The following is a 12,140-nucleotide window of genomic DNA, read 5'->3' as shown; positions in this document are numbered from 1 at the left end:
TTCTTAAGGCTCTTGGGTTGTGCTGCACACTTGGAAATCCATTGTTTCCACAGATCAAAAGAGCCTGTCCAATAAGATTCATGGGCGGATTTTCTTTGTTGTTATTTAATTCATTTTTAACTTTCTCAAAAATGTATTTCCCTAAAACAGTCGCCAGTGTCTTGTAAATGATAGAGATCTCCAAAAATATTTTTGAACTATTTGTGATTTACCTTATTAACTCACTCGTGATCTTCTTCTGAGGAAAGACAAAAACAGACACCCGGCTTCAGGGCAACAGGGTACACTACTACAGGCCCAGTCTTTCACTAATTAGTGTTCAGAGTGAAGAAAAAATGTTCCCACAAGCATTGCAACATTGAACCACAGCATCGTTCTTACAAGAATGGCTTGAAAAAAAAGCCACATGCCTGCTCACAGCAGCCACTGAAAGCAGGAACAGCCTGTAAGCACACATAAACAACGCAGCCTCGTCTGTCACAGACCCTCTGCACCTCACTCTGTTAACTCCACCATAATTACTGCACCATGCAGCAGGCAATCTGAGATAACAGGGGTGACTTACACCTGATGCCAAGGGATGGACTCCATACTTTAAATATTTAATCAGCCCCTTCGCTTCGCAAATGAGGCAAGGCAAAAGTTAGCGAGTGGATGGGGGAGAGGGGAGGGCTGTCCTGGGTACATTTTGTGAACACACACTAGCGAGTTAAGTAATTTCCACATTTCCTTGTGATTTTCCTGTTGATAGATCTTTTACCAGTCTCTCATTTCAGAGCAACTTGAGTCTGTACAGCGAGTGTGTGGTGGGGTGGAGCAGGGTGGGGGCAGCCGGCACACCTGTCCTCAGTGATGCTGAGGCACATGGAGCTGCCGAGCACAAGGAGACAAAAGAGGAATTATTTTCTATGCTTAGCCAGTTAGAGCTCAACCTGCTTCTGCTGAGCAACACAGGAAGTGACCCAATAAGGCATCAAATCCTGCATGCCTTGTATGTTCAAGTGAGCATGAAATGATCTGACCGCAGAGGTGCAGTTAAAGCGACACATGATCTGGTCTGAGGTGCACCCCACACTGAGGTGCAGCCTGATTTCGGCTGCTCAGTGTGTGTGCAAAATAGCCATATTTGATTTATTTTACCAGTCCTGGAAGATGCTGCCTTATGTAACTGAAGTTTGGATTACCTTGACAACAAATTTGTTAAGCATTGGTTGCTCATTCTGTTTGCAGTTCTCTTGTGCTGTTTACACTAAAGGTGTTACCAGATAAATGTCAAAGACACAATTCCTCTGCTGCTTCCCACCAGTAAACACACAATTACTCCAGCTGTATCATTTCCAGGAATTGAACTCAGTGTTCTGCAGTAGAAGTTGAGAATTTTGGACCGAAACCACTCTCTAAAGTGCAGGTGTTTCTCTGCTCTGTGGTAGTGCTGTACTTTGAGGATTAAGGAAGATCTGGAGCTTGTATCACCAAGGGCCACTGACTGGTCAGATGAGTTGGTTTTTCCTCTGAATATTTCAACAGAGTTTGACCTAAAGGTAGTCCCCATGATATTTTAATGATGTTTGGTCTTTAGTGTGGAAGGAAAATTGTGAGATAGATCATTAACCTTTGTGGAGACAGTGCTCTCAGTGTTTCACAGATGTCTTCACACAGCTGCAGCAACATTCATGTGAGTGGTTTAGCTGACCACAGTTAACAGGCTGTTAATGCGAAAACAACTGAAAAACAAATGGTGATGAGGGTCACTCGCAATGCTGACTCAAGCAGTAAAGATGCTGATGTAACAAGGAAAGTCATCTCCTGCATTTGAGCACAGAAATCTTTTCCAGGTAGTGGGGACTTTCACCCAGATAACCTTCTGGGTGGGGCTTAAAGTGCTCAACATCCTTGATTGGTGGAGCGTTCTCATTATTTTATTTCCTCCCTTCTGTCTCAGTTATCTCAGGCTTAATCTCACCCACTGCTCATAAAATCAGTTAACTTTAAGCTGTTACTGCTTTTGAACACATCACTCAAATTCAGACATTCATGCAGCTTCAGTGAGTCCTGATGTGAGCTTGACCATAACGCTCATGAACACCAGTTTTAGACTTCAAATGCAGTTGCTCTCATAACCACTAGATGGCGCATGTTCTTTGAATGTAATTACTGACCTTATCTGCCTGCATGAATAAGGGGCATGGGCACATGAGAATGTTTTGAGGAGGGCAGTATCTCCCTGACACAGCGGTGAAGAGTTATTTTCTACACTGGAAACAATTTCAGCTAATCTGTCCTGTGTCTTTGGCCTCAAACATTTTTGGTGCAATCTGTTCGTTTCCTCAGCAAGGTAACTTTTTTTAATTGGCTCTGTATGAAATTGACCAACTTGGATTTTAATTAACTGGATTTGATTAGAAAGTTGTGAAGCATTCTTTATCAAATCCAGACTTCTTTATCAGTTTGTTCATTTTTTTGAGTCTCTGATTCTGATGCTGTTGCCCCAGAGTTAGGGTTTGGCTGCAGATGCTGCAAAGCAGATTGCACTCTCCACAGACTTGTAGACAATATATAACATCTTGATGCAGACATTGAAGGACCTAAACTTCTACAAGGAGTACAGTCTGTTATGTCCTTTCATGTAGACAGTCTCAGTGTTGCATTTCCAGTCCAATCTGCTATCCAGGTAAGCTCCCAGGTAGTCCTCAATGACTTCCACATCTTTGCCTAGGTTGTACTGTTAGTCTGATGTGTATAGAGTGAAAAGAAATGTAAAAAAGAGCAATGTGAAAGTCAATCATTTTTTAACTGGACAGTAAAAATGTAAAAAAAGTACCCCTTGAATGATGACAGGTGAAATCTGTGGCTGTTATGGATAGAGGCCACATTCCCTCATTTCCTCCAGGACAGCGATTGTTCACGTATCGCGGCACCAGGGATTGGAGCCAGGATACAAAGCAAATCTAATGTATTTCAAAGCTTCACCCCAATTTCAGAAATGGCTGGGTGGAAAAAGTTTCCACACTGCTCAGGCATGCCAGGGTGGTGTCTGACATCACCTCACACCTCTGTCACCTGAGAGTGATGTGTTCGAGGTCTGACAACATTGCTGCTGTGTTATTGGACTGCTCTGTCTGTCAAGATGACATCAGCCAGGTTCTTTCCTTGAAACCAGTGAGTCAGCCACTTCTGTCCATTTAACAGGAGAAGCAGATGATAGGAATGACTGGCACACAGATCTAAAAAGGTTTATATCTGAAGTATGCAACTATGAGGAATAGGACAATGGTGTATTCAGGAGAAAGAAACAAGCCATGTAATTTGTCAAAGTCTGACAAACTAGAACTGTGTAAAGGGTAAAAGTTTATTTTGCTCCATCCCAAGGTGGAGTAGAGATGGCTGGAGGACAGTGATGCTCTTTAGACGTTGGATCAGTTAACACTGTGGTGAGGAGCCAGAAACTGTGATAGATTCTGCAGCCCAGAGACCTGCATATCTTTATGGAGAGGAGGAAAACAAAGAGTGAGGAGTAAAGTCTCCTGGAGTCTTGGAAAAGAGTTTCAAATCTGGAGTGTCCATCTCTGGTGATTATGCTCTCTTTGTTAATGCAAGCCAATTTACTTGTGGGAGTGAAGTGGCAGGCAGCACAATGTCAGGTACAGTACGATCAAACAAAGACTTTGATAAGTAAGTGTTGAGAGGCAACATTTCCTCTGATGTCTTTCTTTTTTTTCTTTATTTTTCTTTACATTCTTATGTGTGTGTCTGTGTCAAAAGGAAGAAAGAAAAAGTGCTTGTTTCCATACAGAAACCTTATGACTCATGTTCCTCTGCTTTGATCTTTAACTATTTCAGGTTGTCTAAACAATTTCCATTCACTGTTTCCTTATTTAGGTTCTCATAAGGAGGCGAGAGCCTCGCATACTAACACACCATCCTCCAACAGCAGGATCGAGGAAGAACCTGAATCTGTTCATGAAGAGTAAAGTCAGTAAATCATGTGTGCGGACTGAACACACACATGCACACAAACACACGAGTGTAGACACACATCTGCACAACCATATGCTCTGTAAGGTCAGCTAACCAGCTCTGAAACACACCCACCCCAATCTCATCTAGCCCTCCAAACACACATCTGTTCCCAGACATCCCAGCACTCCCTTCCTCTGTGAAATCAACCCATATTAGTCCCACCTTTCTTCTACTCACCTTCCCAATCACCCAATATCTCTCTACTGGGCAAACCAGGACAACACTTTGACTCAGTCCACAACTGACTGCATGGACAAGTGTGTGTGTGTGTGTGTGTTGCATGACATCATTCAGCTGTTCCTCTGGGCGGGACTCCATCCAGCTAAATAATCCAGGCCAACTCCATAAAGCAGGGAGTGCTGCCAGATTCCTCCAGCCACGAAATATCAAGTGGTATTAAGTCCCGGTAACTGTCAGCCTCCCTCATGCTTCTCTCTACCCTCACACATGCTTGAACACATTAGCATGCACATGTCATGCATTCAAATTCAGATGCAGTGTACTGTATGCAAAAAGTTCACCAGCAACTCAGTTTTATTCTTGTTGTTGGTGGATGGTATCAGATGTGCAGTCTGCATGCAGCAGGTGGCTCTACATTTAACCCCACCCTGCAGTCTGAGCGGCACAGCAGAGCACAGCAAGGATCTGGTTTCAGCGCCTCACTCTTCCCTCATCCCTGCAGACTCCCATCATGCATGACATCAGAGCCTCTAGACAGTTGGGCACAGATGTGGATGAAGCACAGCCAACACCCAAGAACCACCCTGCCCTTACTGTCCCCCAGAAAAAGTCAAGCAAAGGAAAAATATCTAAAATACTTTCTTTATGTTTTGAAGAGAACTGCAGTGAAGAGAGAAAAAAATTCTGCTCTATTCTTAAAAAAATAATATGATTTTCCTTTGATGAGATTCATGTGAAACATTTGTATTTCATCACAGTGTTTTTATTCCCTCTGTTTTTCTGTCACAATAAGTGAGGACTGTTAGCAGGTGTTGGCTCCAGTTTCAATCTGTAAGAAGCGTAATGGGACAAAAGAACAACTGGCAAGAACACCTGTTTTCCACCAGTCTGGGAAACTGGATCCTGCTCCCAAATCACATCACAGAGTCAAAAACAAAGCACCGCTATGCCCTCTTTTTTCTGCTGCCACAGCCTGAAAGGAAGTACATAATGTTCAGTGACGGACAGGTCATGTTTGCTTATAAAGGAGGTTATACCTGCTCATCTCTCAGGTCCTACTACACACCTCGCTGACCTGCACCACACAGACACCATTTGGTGGAAAACCACAACTCAAACTCAATCAGAATTAGTACTGAAAACAAAATAGATAACTAGTTGATGTATTTACAAAGTATATTCAGTTTTAACAGCAGGTCCACCATATGTAATATTTCATGTATGGAATGTAAAGGCAAAAAGTACTTTGGATATTGGCAATCAAAACAAATACTATCACCTTTTTCTGACCCCTATTCTGAAATACCTTTCTTGAGATGAGGATGTTTTCAGGGGCTGAGACTCCACAAGTAACCCTAACCCGCATCTGAGAAGAAATGTGTTTATAGTATATATAATTCAGAGCTGAGACCTACTCATACTAAGGATAAATCACTAAGAGTTAGCTAATAGTGACGCACCGTTGCTATGGATTACGTCGATTCTCGTGCACGACTTTAGAAGCTCTCGGTACGGTGATTGGTTGTTTGAGTGCAGGTGGTCTCGGCGAAACTCTTCCGCAACATCCCACAAACGAGCCCACTAAATCAACGAAAAACAAGGAAGTAGCTTCGGCTACAAATTAACTCCTATCAAATAGTTATGAACAGTGCAGTTAGCAGAATACAATAATGACGTTATGCACGTTAAAGAGAGACAGAAAGCAAACGATACAAATATAATTGCATTTTATCAATGTTTGCACCCTGCCACTGACCAAGTATCCAATGAGCATATTTACAGCATTTAAACCCTTTAAATATCAGCCGTTTAAGTCCTCCTTCATGATGAATGAAACAGGTGAAGACACTGTCAAACGCAAGCGAAAGCCCAATTGGTCCCAGCACCAAATATTACTGCTGGCCCAGGTTGTGCTGGAGAGGAGAGGGATTATTAATGTGCGTCAAATGATAAATTCTGGTCAAAAATAACTCCAAGGTTCCTCACTGTAGAACTAGAAGCCAAGGAAATACCATCTAGAGTAACTATATAACTAGACAATTTCTCCCTGAAGCGCTCAGGTCCAAAGAGAACAACTTCAGTTTGTCTGAATTTAAAAGCAGACAGTTCTGAGTCATCCAGGTCTTTATGTCTTTAAGACAGGCTTGTAGTCTGATCAACCTATTGGGTTCATCTGGTTTCATAGATAAGTACAGCTGAGTATCATCAGCATAACAATGGAAATTTATGCCATGCTGTCTGATAATGTTACCTAATGGAAGCATGTATAAAGTAAAAAGAATTGGTCCAAGCACAGAACCCTGAGGAACTCCATGACTTACTCCAATGTGTGAGGAAGATTCTTCATTTCCAAGAACAAACTGGAATCTATCAGATAAATATAACTTAAACCAGGCTAATGCAGTTCCTTTAATCCCAATAACATGTTCAAGTCTCTGTAACAGAATGCTGTGATCGATCGTATCAAATGCAGCACTGAGATCCAACAGGACAAGCACAGAAACAAGTCCGCTATCAGAGGCTAACAGGAGATCATTGGTAACTTTCACCAGTGCTGTTTCTGTGCTATGATGCACTCTGAATCCTGACTGAAACTCTTCAAACAGATTATTTCTGTGTAAATGATCACAAAGTTGAACTGCAACTATTTTTTCAAGAACTTTAGACAAAAAAGGGAGATTGGATATAGGTCGATAATTAGCCAACACTTCTGAATCAAGAGTAGGTTTTTTTAAGTAAAGGTTTAATTACAGCAACCTTAAAAGTCTGAGGTACATATCCTATCAACAAAGACCGATTGATCAAATCCAATATGGAAGTGTCAGTTAAGGGGAAAACCTCCTTGAACAGTCTGGTTGGGATTGGGTCTAACATACAAGTTGATGGTTTAGAAGAGACTATTGCTGTTGTTAGCTCAGAGAGATCAACTGGACAGAAGCTGTCTAAATACAAATCAGGTTCGAAAGATACTTCTACAGCTGCTCTACTTGATGATACATCAGTGATAATAGTGGGAAGGATTCCATTAATCTTCTCTCTGATAGAAACAATTTTACTGATGAAGAATCTCATGAAATCATCACTGCTGAGAGTTAAAGGAATACATGGCTCAACAGAGCTCGGACTCTTTGTCAGCCTGGCTACAGTGCTGAAAAGAAACCTGGGATTATTCTTATTCTCTTCTATCAATAATGAATAATAAGCAGTTCTAGCTTTACGAAGTGCTTTCTTATACGTTATTAAACTATCTTTCCAGACTAATTGAGACTCTTCTAAATTAGAGGAACGCCACTGTCTCTCCAGCTTTCTTGCAGTCTGCTTTAACGCAGCTGTGAATTATACCAAGGAGCCAACCTCTTCTGACTGATTACCTTCCTTTTCAGAGGGGCAACATTGTCCACTGTTGTAGGCATTGAAGCTATAGTGCTGTCAACAAGAGAGTCAAGTTATACTGGAATAAAGTTTAGGTAGCCCTCCACTGTCATATCATGCACACGTTCCAACAAACTTCCTGCCTTATTCCGTGCCTACATTTAGGTCCTTCATATCATCAACAACATTTCTCCCACAGAACGTAACATTGGGTGTTAGTGATGACATCTGTGTGACTTGTCCCTTGACTGACACGTATGTTTAGTAATTACAATCCTCCCATTTAGTTTTAACATGCTCCACATTTTGGACACAGCTGACTGGGAGCAGCCAACATACTTTGTCACACTCAATTTGAATGACTTTTTTGAAGAGTTTAATCATCCTTCCAACTGTTTCCACTGACAGCTCCCTTGTTGGGGCCATGTTGCCTGTCAATCAACAGCTGCAACATACACTACTCACAAAAAGTTACGGATATTCGGCTTTCAGGTGAAATTTCAATTTGAACCTAAAATGCATTATAACCTTTACAGGTGAACTTAATGTGACTGCTTATAAACTTTTGAATGCACATGTCCAACTCTTCAATGTTTCAGCACTTTTTGCACAAGTTGCTATTCTCTAACAGTAGCTTAACGGCAAAATTCACAACAGGTGTTTGATCCATGAATCGACCAATACATTTGCTAGTTCAATTAGAATTGGTATTTAAACAGTCCTCCTCATCAGGCTGTTCACATTTTGACATCATGAGACCAAGACGACACCTAACAACTGCTCAACAGTACCTCGCCATTATGAGGCTTCAAACAGGATGTTCTCAGACGGATGTGACCACTGAGCTTAGAGAGTCACAGAGTTTCATCAGCAGGTTGCAACAGAGATACAGAGAGACTGGAAGAGTCACAGAAAGGCATAGAAGTGGACGTCCTTTGGCCACATCCCACACTGATGACCACTTCATTGTGAATAGTACCCTGCGGAACAGGATGATGAATACCACTCAACTCCAAGCACATTTAAGGAAGGCAAGAGGCCCCCAAGTGTCACAATCATAAGCTGCTCCTTATAAGCCTTACAGGCTTAGACTGCTGGGGGACCTCATCTGTCACACCTTTCCTCACTTTGCTCTCTTTTCCTCCTGTTTAATTTCTCAAATGATATTATGTACATGTGACATTATTGTGGTTATTAACTTGTGTTTCCCTGTTCCAACAGGTATCCTTTGAATGGTGTTATGGTGTTTTTTCCCCCTCTTTTCCCTCTTTTCTGTCTTCTCAAACCCCAGCTGGTCGAGGCGGATGGCCACCCTTCCTGAGTCTGGTTCTGCCAGAGGTTTCTTCCTGGTTCTGGTTCTGCCAGAGGTTTCTTCCTGGTCCTGGTTCTGCCAGAGGTTTCTTCCTGGTTCTGGTTCTGCCAGAGGTTTCTTCCTGGTTCTGGTTCTGCCAGAGGTTTCTTCCTGTTAAAAGGGACTCGTTCCTTTCCACAGTCCCTCAGGCTCAGGACGGGAGATTGGACTGAAGACAAGTTTCAGCGCAATCTGTTGGTTTCCTTAGCTAGGATATTATTTTTTCAATTGGCTCCATATGAATTAATTGGATTATTTTTAAATTAATTAATTGGATTTCATTGGATTATGATTACAATTAATTGAATTCCAATTGAATTGGACTATATTATTGAAGTGCCTTGAGATGACATTTGTTGTGATTTGGCGCTATATAAATAAAACTGAACTGAACTGAATTGAATTGAATCATTCACAACCGTTTACATCTGTGTGGTCTACGTGCTAGATGACCTGCAAGGGTACCTGACCTCACCACCAGGCACAGGTGTCATCGTCATCATCAAAACCTACACGATCAGCTGAGTCGCCGTGTAGAGGCTCGTAATTCTGTACCATAGAACCTCAATGACCTGAGGCCCGCCCTTCAAGAAGACTGGGATGCCATCCCTCAGACAACAGACTTGTGAACAGCATGAGACGTCGTTGTCAAGCTGTAATTGATGCTCATGGGCACATGACAAGTTATTGAGACATTGATCTTTTTTGTTGTTACATGGTGGGTATACCACAACAGCTTTTGTTTCAATAAATTATTTGAGATGAGGAAATCACCAGTGCATGCTTCTACTTAAATGCCCTACTTTCATGATATATCACTGTAGTGAGAAATTTTTTACATTTTACGTAAATTTCACCTCAAAGCCAAATATCCCGAACTTCACATTGTGAGTAGTGTATATACCATAATATATGTGTGTATATATATATAATTCATAAATAAAGCTTCACAATTACAACTGTATCTGAGGAAACGCAGAACAAGTTGCTAAGTTCATTGCTAAGAACACCTGAGAGCCATACGGCCAGCCCTTCCCAGGATCTCTTCCCAGGGGACAGCTGTCACAGTTTGTCTGTAACACAGGAAGAACTGATGGTGGGTTGCACCCTCTTTAGGGACAGTGTGGTGCCATGTGCCGGTTCTGGATCAGTTCCTACACTTTAGAGCTCAGAGGTATCTTTTTTCTCAAAGACTTTAGATTAGACACATTAAGCCAGGTATAACCAGATACAGTCTACTCTGCTCCAGTTTCACTGTCAGCATACAGACTGCTTTCTGTTGCTGTGGCCCAGTGAAGCTCAATTTTCTTAATAAAATCTTTAATGAGAGATACAGAGGTTAGCACAGTCTCCTCACAGCAGAGGGTTCCAGGTTCAACTCCTGGCTGGTTCTTTCTGTGTGGAGTGTGCATGTTCTCCCTGTGTATGCGTGGGTTCTCTCCGGGTACTCCGGCTTCCTCCCACCGTCCAAAAACATGCATGTTAGGTTAACTGCTGTCTCTCAAATTGTCCTTAGGAGTGAGTGTGAGCAAATGTGTGTGGTTGTTTGTCTCGTTTGTCTCTGTGTGGCCCTGTGATGGACTGGCGACCTGTCCAGGGTGTACCCCACATCTCGCCCGATGACCGCTGGGATAGGCTCCAGCCCCCCTACGACCCGACCGATGGATTAAACGGGTAGAGAAGATGGATGGATGGATGGAGAGATATAGAATTTACCTGAGCTGCTTCTTGTCAGCACTTCTGAAGGAAAAAAAGAACAACACGAGACAAAAAAGGGGATCTGTATGTGTTTCTCTGACCTCTCAGGGGTTTTCCTAATTGGATATGATGGAGTGGGCTCCTTGGGCAAGGCCTCGGCTCTCTGAAGTGGCCCCCATGTCTCTGCTCCTAACCTAAGTAAACAGACTCTTGTCTGCCAGCAGCTCCTGATTACTACCCTTCATCTGAGGTGGTGAGGAAAAAGGATGAGAGTACTGAAGAGGTAGATGTGTGTGGAATAATTTAAACCAGAAGGTGCAAAGAGGAATCCACTGCTTAAACATCCTATCCATGAGATGTACATCTGTCAGAGGAACTAAAAACATTCATGAGGCTTTTGCAAGACTAATTTGTCAGTAAATAAAGTGATATACAGATGAATAGACAAATAATATAGTTGAGTTGTCATAAAATGGTAAATATGCTAAAATTACAATCAAAACTCAAAGCAGACTTCATCTATTTGTGGGAACTCAGACTGTTGGAGGGGTCATTATGTCCTCTGGCATGATCTGTCAAAGATGGAACACTGATTCAACCAAACTGCTGTTTGATCTCTTTATCTTTTTTTTAAAGGTCATCAATAACTGTGCAATGACCAAGCAGCAACCTCAGAGCTGAAAAGAGAAAAATGTCAAAAACTGCAGGCTCCAGAAGCAGAATAACAGACCCCCTGTTAAAATGACCACCTCACAGTAGGAACTGATATATTCTTTTCAGCTAAAGGTGTTTTTCCTTCATGACAACTCTAACTTCCACTGTTTCCTATACCTCACCTGTTTTAACTGTATCAATGCTGAAATGTAGGTTTGATTGAGGTTGGGCCTGAATGATGTCCTGGGGTCCTCAGTCACAATCATCACTTGCTCATTACTTCTGGCTCTAAAATCAAAAGCTGTCCAAATCCAAATAACAGACTTGTGGATTCAACATGGCAGTCTTCAAAGCAATGGATGACTATATCTGTCATGATATACAGACAATGTTAACATTTAGAGACGGGGTGTTGTAATGTATTGGCTACTGGGGTTGTATGAACCTGATTTTAGAAACAGGTGAAATACGTGTGACCTTCTTAACAACACAGTAAGTTGCTTTTATGTGTGTTGATGGCATACACATGGACACTGTAATCCTTGTGTCATTTATTTATTCCATTTCTAAAATAAAGAGTTTTTTTAAAGAAAAAACTATTTTTTATTTCCTAAATCAGAATTAAATAAAAAGGTAATGAACTGTTTTCGGATTTTGTGCTCAGATAAAACATGTAAAAAAATTAATGACGACCATTGAGATTCTACTTTGTTTTTTCATCTGACAGAAGTAACATGAGCACCGTCTCCTCACAGCAGAGGGTTCCAGGTTCGATCCCCACCCGGGGCCTTTCTGTGTGGAGTTTGCATGTTCTCCCTGTGTCTGCGTGGGATCTCCGGGTACTCCGGCTTTCTCCCACCATCCA

This window comes from Leuresthes tenuis, unplaced genomic scaffold, assembly GCF_036924035.1.
Source record: "Leuresthes tenuis unplaced genomic scaffold, fLeuTen1.0.hap1 SCAF_24, whole genome shotgun sequence".
In the NCBI taxonomy this organism is placed as follows: domain Eukaryota; kingdom Metazoa; phylum Chordata; class Actinopteri; order Atheriniformes; family Atherinopsidae; genus Leuresthes; species Leuresthes tenuis.
Note: the sequence above shows the minus strand (reverse complement) of the source record.